We start from the raw sequence: 14,781 nt of genomic DNA, 5'->3' as shown, positions 1-14,781 counted from the left end.
TGCTTCAGTCTTATAGAGCTATAAATTTATAGTTAGTAGGCTCACAAAAGGATTCAGGAAGGATATATCTGAGTAGAGAAAGGTGGGGCTGGAGAAGAATTTGGAAGAGTTTAAGAATGTGATTTTTAAAACAACTCGAGAAAAGGAGAAATGTATTAGAAATGCCTCAATACTAACACAAAATTCACAGTAGATATATAAAGGTGAAAAAAAATATATTTTTAAAAAGATATTCAATTTTACTGTCACTAAATTATTAATGTATGAACTTCAGCCAATGAGTTTAATAAAAATCATAAATTGATCACATCTGTGCCAATGAGAATGCAATTAAATGGGCACTTTCAGTTAGTATCCTTTTGAAAGACAATTTGGCAATAATTATTTTAAAAATTTAAATATAATATTTTTTAAAGATTTTATTTATTTATTTGAGAGAGAGATAGAGAGAGCAACAGAGCATGAGCAGGGTAAGGGGCAGAGGGAGAAGCAGGCTCCCTGCTCAGCAGGTGGGGCTTGATCCCAGGACCTGAGATCATGACCTCAGCCAAAGACAGACATTTAACCGACTGAGCCTCCCAGGGGACCCTAAATGCACATTATTTTTGGTTCAAATAGCCACTTCTGGAAATCTAGGATAAGGAAACATTTGCATTTTGTCAGAAGTATTCATCGTAGCATGGTTTGCAGTGGTAAATGCTACAAAATGGTAACAACCCAAATACCAATATATGGGAAGTCAATAAATAAATTATGGCATGTACACTCTGAGGGATACCATCCAGCCATGTTAAAAATATATGTACGCACATGAAAAATTCCAAGGAATATTGTTAAATGAAAAACAGCAAAATGACATGAATGTATAAAAATAGGTTTATATGAAACAAAAGCATAAATATATGTCTATATACATACAAATGAAGAAAAATGGCCTCTAGGGAGAGGAATAGGATTGAGAATGAGGGGAAGGCAATGAGAAGTATTGTTATATATTCTTTGGTTAATGGAGTCTTGTATAAATAAAACATTCATGTTTAATTTTTAAATGCATAAGATCCCCAAAATAAAATCAATATACTTTTAAGCTATAAAGTAGAGATCTAAGACAAAGCTAATTGTCCTCTATATTCTAGGCTGTGTATGTCAACATAGTCTGACAGTGAGTGCTGAGCACCAATCACAATTGAAGAAGGCCATGCACAAACTGAATCAAATCCAGAAGATGATAATCAGGATGCTGAAATATCTGGAATATCATAACAGCTGAAGATCAACATTTAACTAATGAGGATGTTTAGCCAGGAAAAAAAGAAGATCGTTTTAAAGAACATGATTTAAAACAAAACAAAACAAAAGGACATGATAACTCTTTTGAAATACGGAATTTATTCTCTGTGGAAGTAGACCAGTGGAAGTTATAAAAAGAAAAATTTAAGTTTCCTAGAAAGAACTTTATTTATAAAAATTTAAACATTTAAAAACAAGATATATTCTATTATCTGAAAAACTAGTAGTTTTTAAAATAAAAAAATACCTAGTTGATAAGAGTGCCTGGAAACAACAGCTCTCATTCATGGTTAATCAGCCTTTAGAATGGCTGTTCCCAATTATGCTTGTTTTTTTAATGTTTTTTTTAAAGATTTTATTTATTTATTCATGATAGAGAGAGAGAGACAGAGACAGAGACAGAGACAGAGACAGAGACTGCAGAGGGAGAAGCAGGCTCCATGCCGGGAGCCCGACACAGGACTCAGTCCCGGGACTCCAGGATCACACCCTAGGCCAAAGGCAGGCTCTGAACCACTGAGCCACCCAGGGATCCCCCCACTTATGCTTATTAAAGTATATACATATCCACAGAATGGTCACACAATAATATAACTTGATTCATTCAGCAAATATGTATTGGTCAACTACTATGTGCCAGGCATTGTGTTATGCACTGAAATTCTGTGTTGGGTACTGAACAAGATAGCTACTAAGTCCCTGCCCTTAAGCTTCTTAGAAGTCAAACACTGCTTTTCCTGCTCAAGTCAAGAGCCTGCCTCTCTAAGCTTTTGGTGTTACTAAAATATGCAATTTTAATTTTGTTTATCACTGTCTGACAAAACAAACTTTATTTCCTATAACTTCAAATGTATATACTTATATTTATAAATAAAATATATATTTATATATAATAGTTTATTATGTGTGGTTAATTCCGCTGTTTTGGCTGCAATAAAATTGATTTTGAAATTTTCTTAAAAATCTGCAAATGCAGATGCTTCAATTATTCCCCTTGCACAGATATCTTTGTTTTAACAAATATCTTTAGCATCATTTTACAGAGCAGGAAGGTAATTCAAATGGATTCTTATTTAAAAGATCATTTGGAAAAAAAATTAAAAATAAAAAAATAAAAGATCATTTGGCACTAATAAATGAATTCAGTAAACTTTCAAGATACAAAATTACTATACATAAATCTGTTGCATTTCTATACACTAATAATGAACTATCAGAAGGAGAAATTAAGAAAGCAATCCCATTTATAGTTGCATCAAAAAGAATAAAATACCCAGGAATAATTTAATCAACTAGTGAAAGACTTATACTCTGAAAACTGTAAGATAGTGATGAGAGAAGATGACATAAACAGAAAGACCTCCATGCACATGAATTGAAACAATTAATTTTGTTAAAATGTTCATACCACCCAGGGCACCTAACTGGCTCAGTTGGAAGAGCATGCAACTCTTGATCTGGGGATTGTGGGTTTGAGCCCCATGTTGGGTGTAGAGATTACAAAAGAAAAATAAACAAACTTTTAAAAAAATGTTCATACTACCTAAAGCAATCTAGAGGTTCAATGCAATCACTATCAAGCTAATGGCATTTTTCACAGAATTAGAATCATCTTAAATTTGTATGGAACCACAAAAAATCCCAAATAGCCAAAGCAATCTTGAGAAAAAAGAACAAAGCTGGAGATGTCACACTTGCTGATTTCAAACTATATAAAAAAAGCTAAAATAATCCAAACAGTATGGTACTGATACAGACTCATAGATCGATGAAATCAAGTACAGAATCCAAAAATAATCCCACACTTATATGGTCAATTAATCTTCAACAAAGGAGGCAAGAATATACAATGGGGAAACACAGTCTCTTCAATAATAGGTGTTAAGAAAACTGCACAACTACATGCCAAAGAATTAGAGTGGACCACTTCCTTATACTATATATATTAAAACAAAACAAAACAAAAGCCCTAATGGTTTAAAGACTTAAATGCCAGACCTAAAACCATAAAACTCTTAGAAGAAAACATAGGCAGTAAACTCTTTGACATTGGTTTTAACATACTTTTTTCAACCTATCTTCTCAGGTAAGGAAGACAAAAGCAAAAATAAATAAATAAGACTACGTTAAACTAAAAAGCTTTTGCACAGTGAAGGAAACCATCAACAAAACAAAAAGACAACCTACTGCATGGGAGAAGATATTTGCAAATTATATAACAAAAAATGGGTGAACATCCAAAATATATAAAGAACTTACATATTGAATATCAAAAACACAAAACAATGTGATAAGCATTGGGTGTTATACTATATTTTGGCAATTGAATTTAAATTTTAAAAAATACAATGCAGCATAGAATTTTTAAATACAATGATCCAATTTAAAAAATGGACAGAGGACCTGAATAGACATTTTGCCAAAGAAGACATACAGATGGCCAATATACATTTGGAAAAATGATCAACATCACTAATCATTAGGGAAATGCAAATCAAAACCACAATGAGGGGCACCTGGGTGGCTCAGTTGGTTAAACATCTGCCTTCAGCTCAGGTCATGATCCCAGAGTCCTGGGATTGAGTCTCACATCAGGCTCGTTGCTCAGGAGGGAGTCTACTTCTCCCTCTGCCTGCTGTTCCCCCTTCTTGTGCTTTTTCTCCCTCTCTAGACAAATGAATAAATAAAATATTTTTTAAAAAAACCATAATGAGGTATCATCTCACACTTGTCAGAATGGCTAGTATCAAGAAGACAAGAAATAACATGTGTTGGTGAGGATGCAGAGGTAGGGCACCCTTGTGTACTATTGGTGAGAATACGAAATGGTGCAACCACTATGGAAAACAGTATGACGTTTCCTCAAAAAATTAAAAATAGAGCTATCTATTCCACTTCTGGGTATCTCTCTGAAGAAAAACAAAATACAAAATCAAAAGGATGTAGGCACCCTTATGTTTGTTGCAGCATTGTATAGAACATCCAAGGTATGGAAGCAGCCTATGTGTCCACTGATGGATGAATGGATGAATAAAATATGGTATATCTTATATATATATGATGGAATATTACTTGGTCGTAAAAAAAAGAATGAATTCTTGCCTTGTGACAACATGGATAGATCCAGAGGGTATTATGCTAAGTGTAAAAAGCTAGAGAAAGACAAAAACAAATTTTTAGATTTCACTTATAAGTGGAATCTTAAAAAAAAAATAACAAAACAAAGGAACAAACAAAATAAAACAGCAACAGACCCACAGATCCTGAGAACAATCCAGTGGTTGCCACAGAGGAGAGGGTAAGGGGAGGGGTAAATAGGGGAAGAGATCCAAAGGTATAAACTTCCAGCCATAAAATAAATAAGTCACGGGTGCATATACAGCATAGGGAAGAGAGTTAATGATATTGTGACAACTTCTATGGTGACAGATGGTAGCTAGATTTATGGTGTTGGTCACTTCATAATGTGTATAGATATTGAATCACTATACTGTACATCTGAAACTAATCCAATATCCAATACTGCATGTCAACTACACTTCAATATAAAAAGACTATTTGCTGCAGACTTTGTCCAGAATGGGAAACCCTTCAGACAGTGGCACAAATGGAGACCCTCCTTGTTTTCACTTCCACTTTAATGGTAGTAGTAGGATACCAAAAAGTGGATGCTCTTTCAAAGAAAACTACAGGGAGAGTGTCTGGAGCCCAGCCTCTGTGGAAGCAGCTCACTTCACCATCATAAGTCTCTCACAGGAAAAACCTCTGTTCTGACCCTTCTGTTCCCAAGAGCCTCAAGAACAGCTTGAGCCTTCCCTCCTCCACCTCTAATTTTCCAGATGCTCGAAGTCAGCTGGCTCTGAGACCTCCCTCTATACAAACTGTCCTACAGTTCCTCCTTCGTGTTGCATGTTTCCAACCCTTAATCTCAAGGTTGCTTCTTGGAGACTGCTTATGCACTCCAAGTAGACTTTATGGGTCTTTCCCAAAGTCCCTCTTCAACCTAATGTCCCTTTAACCATCCTCACCCTACATAATAAACGGCTGCTCCGTAAATACATCACCAATTTTCCTGACCCCTATGGGAAGTCCAATCGTGCCACCATGTTGGCGGATGGATGCAGATGCATCATGGGAATCACTGCACAAGCAAACAACATGGACCTGGTTATTCCAGAGAAATTTTCTGGAAAATTTCTGGAAAATCAGGACTTCTTCCTTCCTTGGTTCCAAGGAGAGAAGAAGGAAGAGGAATCATCCTGACTTCTGGGGCTGGACATGTGGATTGCACAAAATAACACTTGTGAAGCACAGTACCTGGCACACGTGACACAGAAGACCCAGCAAAACAGAAATTTGCCCAAGGATATGTGATGATTTGGAAAGAGCCAAATGTGGAATGATCCCTCCCTGCCTCCTTGCATCCCTTGTTAGAATGTCATGAACATAATACCATTCACCAGAGACTCAGGACGGGATGGGGCAGCTGCCTATGGGGCTGATAAGACCTTCTTCGTGTAAACAGGGCCTGCTCTGGGTCTCCTCAACAGCCCGGGCATCATCTCACAAAGCCAGGCATCACCATAGGCCAAGTCCACTGCCAGGCTGGTTCTGCCAAGAAACATGCAGCTCAACTACACTTGACTCTCAAAATAAATACTTTAAGTAAGAACAGATGCCGTCAGCTTGGCCCAGAGCCACCAGCAGCACCAATGGCTTGTACGAAGCTCTTGGAGCAGAGGGAACACAGCAGGAGGCCCTTGGAAAGTGCCAGGTCAGGCTTTCGGTTCCTCCACAGCACACTCCCTGGGTGGAGGCAAAGATTCTGCCCAAGAAGACACATTTCAGGAGAAAAGAGGCTGTGTGGTATGGCTTGGAGAACTCCAGCCAAGGGCCAAAAATCTGCTTCTCGTTCCAGTTCTGTAGCTCCAGGCAAATCCCTCTGGCTCTGGGACTCAGTTTTCTGCAAGTGAAGATTGTAGTGAGGTTCAAGGGGCCTATTGAATTGTAAAGAGCTGTCGGGGTGAGCGAGGGACGAGAGTAGGCTGAGACCACCCCGGAGTGTCCTCTGTTACCATCATCAGGCATAGGGGGAATCAAAAGGGGACTAGTAGTCCAAGTGGCCAGGGCCTGAGGACTGGGACAAGAGAAGGCCAAGAATCAGGACTTTTTCCCTCCTTGGTTCCAAATGAAGCCTCCAGAATACAAGGTTCAAATGTTCTCTGCTTTACCTTCTTCTCCTTTCTTCCTTCCTTCCCTCCAGACTCCTAACTTCCTTCCTTCCTTCCTTCCTTCCTTCCTTCCTTCCTTCCTTCCTTCCTTCCTTCCTTCTTTCTTCTTTCTTCTTTCTTTCTTTCTTTCTTTCTTTCTTTCTTTCTTTCTTTCTTTCTCTCTCTCTCTCTCTCTCTCTCTCTCTCTTTCTTTCTTTCTTTCTTTCTTTCTTTCTTTCTTTCTTTCTTTCTTTCTTTTCTTTCTTTTCTACCATATGGTTCCAGCCATTGACCATTCTTTTCCATTCCTGAAACAGAATATGCTTTCCCTCGCTCATCTCAGGACCTTTTGTACCTGCTGTGCCCTCTCTCCAGACCACTCTTGCCATACCTCCTTGTCTTCCAGATCTCAGTTGAGCTATCATTTCCTCTGGGCTCCTTAAGTGGTCCCTCTGCTGAGTTCTCACAGCAGGAACTTCTTTATCCACCAGCCTCTCTTAAAGCAGGAGTTTGGAAAGTATGCAGAGTGAATGAATGAGATGTTTCTCAGAGACAGAGCAGATGGATGAGGCCCAGGTCCTAGGTCTACAAATCCAGTGTTCATTCATTCACTCGTTCCTTCCTTCAGTTACTTCCTTGGGTACCTTTAACAAACCAGGTGCTCTGCCAAGTGCTGGGCATCCAGTGGGGGAAAAGACAAGCCCTCTATTATCAGGGAGTTTGCATTATAAAAGGAAAAAACAGGAAATAAGAGAGTAAGAAAAACAATCTGGGGGTGATGAGTGAGTGTTACATGGAAAATTCAAATAAGTTAATGTGATAGAGTTTGACCAGGTTGATACTTTAGACCGGACAGATGAGAAAGGCCCCTCTTGAGATGGAACTGAGAGCAAATGACCAAAAATAAATTAAATTAAATTAAATTAAATTAAATTAAAATTAAAAAGCCAGCATTGTGAGTGTCAGTATTCCAAGAGTGGGACAACTAGTATAAGGGCCTCACAAGGGAGATTAGAACAGAAGAGAGGTCAATGTGATGGAACATACTGGGAAAAAGGAAGCATATTTGAGATAAACCCGGTAAAATGGGAAGAGCCAGGCCCTTGCACACCATGATCAGGAGGTTCTATGCTAGTCAAGGGGAGTGGGGCCCACTGGAGAGTATTGAATTGGGAGTGATGTGATATAATTTATGTTTTTAAAAGGTTAGCCCGACCACCATGTAGAGATGGTGGGAGGGGATGGGACAAGAGGAGAAGTGAAATCACCAGTTAGAAGGCTGTTGTGTTAGCTCAAGAGGTAATGATGGCTCTAGCCAAGATGGTCATAGGGATATGGAGACAAGTAGATGAGCCCATATTGGAAGGTGGAATTGTTCGGACTTGCTCATGTTTAGAAAAGAGAACTGATAGAAAACACCAATAAAAAAATTTAAAAAAAAAAGTGCTCGTGGATTAGATATAGAGATGGGATGAATAAAAGGGAAGTCAAAGAGACTGGGGTGGGTGGGTGTTGGACGTGTCCTGTACTAGGAAGAGGACAGGAGGCTGGAGAAGGATTAGGACAGATGATCAGGATTTGTTAGGCCCCATTCATTTTTAGATGCCTATTGGATATCTATAGGCAAGAGTCACTTAGCAGGTGGCTACACAAGAATGAAGTTTTGGGGGGAGAGCTGGCTTGGGCATGCAGATTTGGGGGTCATCTGCTTCAGATGGCATTTCACATTATGGGTCTGGATGAGATTACCTGGAGAGAGAGAACATGTAAGAAGAGGATAAAGCGCAGGACAGAGCCTGGGCACTCCAACACTGGGCGGTCTACAGAAGAGGAGGAGCTAGCCAGCAGAGACCAAGAAGGAATGGCTAGAGAGCTAGGAGGAAAACCAAGGCAATGTGGGGAATAGAAGCCAAAAGAAGGGGGTGCAAGTTGTCTTTCTTTTGCAATTCTGCTTTGCTACTACCCACTCCAGATCTTCCTAGATCCAGCCCCATGTCCTCCTGAGCTGTATACAGGTAATTCCCTGCCCCTCAGATGAGCTATTTTCAGTGGTGCCACATCCACCCCACTGGCCAACACCCAGTACAGTTCCTCCCTGCCTGCTTAAGCATTCTGGTACCAAATGACCCTCGGGCCCTCCTGCCTTGGACAAATGAGGTGACTGGAGGCAGCAATCTCTTGCTGACAGCCCTCCCGGTGCCAACACGACTTCAGGCTCTGCCTCTCCCTCCCCATACCGAGGGCTTTCCAAGACCGGGCTTTGCTTTGGCTCAGAGCTCAAGCGCTCTTCCTGGTCGGCCTTTCTTTCTTCCCCCAGAGACGGTAGGGCTGTGGTCTCTGAAGACAATCCCAGTGATCCAGGAGGGCCTGCTTAGAGCTTGACTCATAGGCGGGGCACATCTGAAGGCCATGAAAAGCCATTTGGAAAGAAACCCAGAGGAGTGTTAGGAGAACATAGTGGCCTTGGACCCAGGCTGCCATGTGGGATGTCCACGAATGTCCAGCCACAGGGGTGCTCTGCTCCCCAAAGTAGGACACCCACAGGACTACATTTGTGTTTGCCCAGAGGGGGTGACTTTTTCTCCTTTACATGAAAAGTGCCATATGAGCAAAGCCCTGTGACCCCACTTTAGCCTTGTCCTCTGTATTCCCTGTTCCAGACGCTCAACTTCTCTGAGCTCAGTGCCTGGTTTCTATAGGCCCACTGCCTGATGTCTTTGGGCCTGTCACCCTTCTTCTATAAGCCATTTGCATTATTTGGGCACATTGCCTAATGCCTGGGCTGAACTCCTGATGTCTTTGGGTCTGCCCCACATTTCTTTAGGTCTGCTGTCTGGATTACTTAAGCCTGTTGTGTCACATCTCTAGGCCTGCTGCCAGATTGCCCAAAGCCCTGGGAACTTGGGCTGCTGCTGAATATCAGGGCTACCTGGCGCATTAACACCACTCTGTGGGGCTGCTGTCAGGAAGGGGCATTCATCCCCCATCTCTGGCCTCCACGATGACCACGGTGATTAGGCCCAGGGCTCAGCCATGCTTTGAAAGGAGTGTTTGTATGGTTTGTTTCCCTCCACGATACCTCCAAGGCCACAACCCCCAGAGACCGATTCATGGACCCGTTTGGCTTTTTATTTTTATTTTTATTTTTTTTGTTAATCCATATTTAATAGGGAGCTGAGCGTGTAGCGCCTCGTGCCTCCGGCCCGGAGCTCAGTGCTGGCAGGGCAAGCAGACAAGGAACGGCCGGCAGCAGGGGTGGGAGCCGCCAAGAAAAACCCCCAGGCCTCAGGCAGTGGCAGGAGGGTTGCCCAGACGGCCTGCTCACCGAAGCCTGGCCTCAGAGCGCCGGGGGACCGGCTGGCCTGCTGCCGGCAGCTGTTGCTCGGTCCCTCTGCAGAGAGCCAGGGAGACAAAACAGAGGCTGGTTTTAAAAGAGACACAAAGTGGTCTCTTCAAAGAGCCCTGCAGCAATCTGGCCCAGTACAGACCGATGTTCTCGTGCAGGGAAGAGACCTGGAGAAGCATATAGCACAATATCCCTCATGCGCACGAATGTTGGGCTTGGACAGAGTCATCGGTAACGCAGGTTGCATTCGGCAACCCCCTCACCCGCCAGGCCCTGTGCTGTACGGAGAGCTTTACGTCTAGACCACGAGAATACCACCGAGGCTCAGTGATGGTCTCCACTCCATAGATGAGAAACCAAGGTTCCCATACCTATTAGGATGGCTGACGTGTTAAAAACGGGTAATAGTCGCAGAGGAACTGGGACTCTCATCCATCGCTGGTGGGGATGCAAAGTGGCTCTGCCACTTTGGAAAACAACTTGGCAGTTTCCTACGAAGTTAAACACACACTAGCCATGTGGACCGGCAAGCTCACGCCTAGGTTTTTACCAAAGGGAAATGAAACCTGTATGTAAATATGTAAATGTTTATGGTCGTCTTTTTTTTTTTTTTTTTTCACAATCACCAGCAGCTGGAAACAACTCAAACGACCTTCAATGGAAGAATGGATAAACAAACTAGTTCTTCAATACCACAGAATATTACTCAGCAATAAAAAGGAACATACTATTAATATGGGAAAAACAGGGACACCTGGGTGGCTCAGCGGTTGAGCTCCTGCCTTCGGCCCAGGGAGTGATCCTGGGGTCCCAAGATCGAGACCGCGTCGGGCTCCCTGCATGGAGCCTGCTGCTCCCTCTGCCTGTGTCTCTGCCTCCCTCTCTTGTGTGTCTCTCATGAATAAATAAATAAAATCTTCTTTAAAAAATACGAGAAAAACATGGATGATGCTCAAATGCCTTCTGCCAAGTGAAAGACAAGCCCCCGTAGCGGGGGGACCTGGTCACTCACCTTCCTTTATCTGTCACTATTTGCTGTGTCACCTTGGATATGTCATTCACTCCTTCTAGATTCCCACTTATCTGTGACATGAGGAGCATTTCACCCACCTCTAGATGAAATGGGAAGATGAAATGAGAATCATAGAACCTACAGCTTTAGATCTTCATGATCTAATTCAACTGCTTTATTTTAGCTCAGGGCATTGATTCATCCTGCCAGTACTACTACTAACAGCCAACGCTTACTGAGTACTCACAAGGTGCTGCGCAGTTTATAGACATGTCATCCTGCCATCAGGCCCTGAGGTGACAGCGTCTCATAATAGGAGGGGAAATGGAGGTGCCCGGAAATGAAGTAATTGGCCAGGATCCCACAAGTGCAAGGGGGTACAGCCAGGACTGAACCTGGGCACCCCCATCCCAACTTCCCATGCCACCTGGAGGGTAAGAACTGGTAGCTACGCACCTTGCCCCTTATGTAAGTTGAGCACTGCCTATGGAGCTTTCCCCAAAGGGACGTCAGAGGCCAAGATGGATTTCTGTCCAATCTGGAGGAGCCAGCAAAGCCACAGAGGCCAGCTGGCCTCCTGTCGGACACCTGACCTTTCCACCATTCCACCGGGTGAGGGTGCGGGGAGGACAGCGATGAGTGGCCGAGGGTCATTTGGCACCGGGAGGGAGACGAGAGGAGAGAGAGAAGCCACTTTTGTGGGAGGATGAACAAGTGTCAACGCTCGCTCTACTCAATCCGGGCGGTTTCATTCCGGCTCATTGTTCCTCATTATCAGAGCTAACTATGTTCAGGCGAAGGGCGAACATGTTCCTAAATTTATGTCTCTGTGTGCGACCGCGACAATGCGTGTTTTGTGTGCTTCCTCCTGAAAAACTCCTCTTGTGACACGGGCGACCCAGCTTGGACTTGATCTTTCATGTGCATTACCCACTCCGACTGGCCCCTGCTGGCAGATTTTTCTTAAAGTCTAAAATGAGGGGCTAACCTTCTCTTCTCGGCTTTTTCTTCTCCGCTACCTATAATCTTGATTTGACTCACACAAAAGTGACTCAGTGGGAAACCCACTCAAGAAGGCTTTGACAGGGAACAATGGAGAGGCACCTCGACAGAGGCCGGCCCGCCGCGTTGAGAGAGGGGAAAATGGATTAAAGTTTAAAGATGTCATGTATGTTAACCGATCAGTATCGGTTTTATGTATTTTGTCAAAGAGACAGCAGTGAAGCCAGGCCTAGGAGGGCGAGGGGGTGCAAAGGAGGGAGAAGTGGCCCCCGTACACTTCGGCCAAAGGCCTCACCAGAGATAACGAGCCCAAGAAGCTGGAGTGTTTGAAAGGTAATCATAACAATAATAAAGAAGAAAGGGCTGAGAGGAGACCGTCGTGGGATTGGTGTGTGTGTCCGCTTTGTCCTTCCACAATGGCCCAGGGCCAGGAGCCAGGCAGTCATCGGGGCAGCAGAGCGGCTCCTTCAGAAAGCAGACGCTGCTCATTCAGCCCTAATGGCTTTCTTCCAGGATAATGCTCCACGGGCTCCCCCGGAGCAAGCAGGAGCCCAAGGGAGCCATGGGTGAGGCGGGAGAGAGGAGAGAGGCAGCTGAAAGGAAGGGCTCCCTGCTGGCTACCTCTGCGGCCGGGCCTAGCACGGAGCGTAGGAGCAAGGAGGCAGCAAGCCTGCACGGGGCCTGGGCCCTGACCTCGCCGCTCATCCTGGGAGGAGGCTACCCACGATGCCCTGCTCCCCCGACAAGAAGTCAAGAGAATAGACTTGGCCCCTGGAACTTTTCTTCAATATCCCTGAAGAGCAGCGGAATTCCCCGCTCCTGACTTCTTCGGGCGCTAACTACTTTTCCTTTGTGAGAGTTGCTGGAATTTTGGCAAGCAGTGACCAGGCTGAAAGCTGAGGGTCCTTGAATCTTCTCTCTGAAGCAGCCCGGGCTCAGGTGGGACTAGCCCCGCTTCCTTGGAGGAGGTGATGCTCGGCAAAGATGCATTCGTCGGCTGCTGGCTACTTCCCATTCCCTCCCGGGACCCCAAGGCCGGGCAACGAGGGGCGCCCATCCTGGCCGGGCCTGCAGCGTGGATGTCCTCTGGCTGGAATACCTCGGGGATGAGCAAGGGGAAGGCTTCGAGCTGCTTTGAGGCCCATGGTTCGGAGGTGAATAGTATACCGAATCCAGCTCCTACTGGCTTGTGAGCACGGAGTGTTCCATTTCCTGTAATCTTGCAAGCCACTTTTGTTTTGTTTTGTTTTGCTTTTCCACTCGAACAACATGAATTTATTTTCTCACTGTTCTGGAGGCTGGAGATTTAAGATCGAGGTACCAGCAGGGTTAGTTACGCCTGAGGCTTCTCTTCTTCACTTGTGCTCCTCACATGGTCATCCTTCTGCGTGCCTCAAGCCAGTTTTTAAAAATTACGTAAACTTACAACCAAATAAATTATATCAACAGCAAAGGCGATGAACACTCCAAACTCATCACTTGTTTTAATATTACCTACGCTTCTGAGGTCATGTAAGACTATTGTATCTATATGGTGGAAATACTGTCCTAATGCCATGCTTATGAGCATCTCTCCCCAACTCTCTATAAACGGGGTCACAGTGATCGATTGAAATTGGCTATGGCCGACTATTTACACCATAGCAAGTGGAAAATGCTACAAGTCAGGGTTTCCCCCCATAAAGCGGTAGTTGTTAAACATTTCCCAGTGCACTGGCTGGGGAATGGTGTGGCCTGGCCTCTTGGTCATTGGACCAAGCCACTTTCCCTCTCAAACAAGGGGAAAAGAGATGGGATGGCAAGTTGCTTTGAAGACAAACTATAAATGTACGAGGGCTTTTGAGTTTCCCGACCCCATATTCATGCACACATTCACCCATCCTTTTTTCTCTTTTTTGGCTAGAAGAAAATATTGTATTGGAAAAAATCATTTCCAACTCTGAGACCCTTTATGAACAATCTGATCTAATGCTGCCTTTAATCAAGATAATTCAAGATCAAAAGTTGACCCCCCTGTTTGTTGAGGAATGAGGACCAGGAGGGACAAGTTCCTGGCTCTAGACATCACCTCCCTTTGGGACTCGCACAGCCTCTCTCTCTCTGAACCTCCCGCAAGAAGGCTGAAGCTGTGAGCCCTCCTGGGGGGTCTGCATTTGACGGGGAGTCCGAGAGGCTGACCACATTCAGGGGCCATAATGGAAGATTCTCACTGGGGATTCAGGGGTTGGGAGCGCTCTACAAATTTGAGTCTGATGGCCTTCCAAAAATACATCAAGCAGGCAACTGCTTCTCTCTCCTAGAAGGCTACACAAGGCCAGGTCTTTCTCTCTCTTGCCCCAGACAGTAGTAATAGTAGCTAATGTTCATGGAATAAACAGACCCCCTAGTGGTAAACACTGTCCCAAAGCACTTCAATCTCATCCAGGCCTCCCAGTGTCTTAGTCCCATTTTGCAGCTAAGAAAACCAAATCTTAGAGACGTTCTTTCATTGGCCAACCCGCCCCCCCCCCCCTTCCAGGAAGCCGTCAGCCAGGGCCCAGACCCAGACTGGCTGGCATCAGAGTTCTTCTTGATCACGATGCTTGGTGGCTCCCAGGAAAGGGTCCTTTCTGACCCAATGTTCCCACCCACCTGTCGCTACTACCGAGGTCTGGTCACTGGAAAACAGGAAAATAGCAGGGAAGCAGGGTGAGGGGCGAGACTGAGGAGGCCAGAAGTGGGTGAAATTTAAGTAAGTGTGCAGGGGACATGGCTCTTCCCCGTCTGCCTTTACTGGGCATTCCCTCGGCCCTCATTGCCTAGGAGTTTACAAGGGCATACGCTCTCTCAGGTGAGGCTCACTCAGGCCAGTTCCAGAGTGTTCCTCTTCCCCTGACACACTGGGCCAGGGACCCGCATCAAAATCTTTCAGATCTTTTTTT

At 44.3% G+C, this 14,781-nt stretch overlaps 1 protein-coding gene across 8 annotated transcripts in view; it reads right to left on the bottom strand.

Annotated features, from left to right (window-relative positions):
• Positions 1–14,781, bottom strand: part of TCF7L2 (transcription factor 7 like 2) — a 281,057-nt gene that overhangs the window by 52,574 nt on the left and 213,702 nt on the right. The window lies entirely within an intron of this gene.

Source organism: Canis lupus, chromosome 28 (assembly GCF_003254725.2).
Source record: "Canis lupus dingo isolate Sandy chromosome 28, ASM325472v2, whole genome shotgun sequence".
Lineage (NCBI taxonomy): Eukaryota > Metazoa > Chordata > Mammalia > Carnivora > Canidae > Canis > Canis lupus.
Note: the sequence above shows the minus strand (reverse complement) of the source record. Positions and strands in the feature narration are given on the sequence as shown.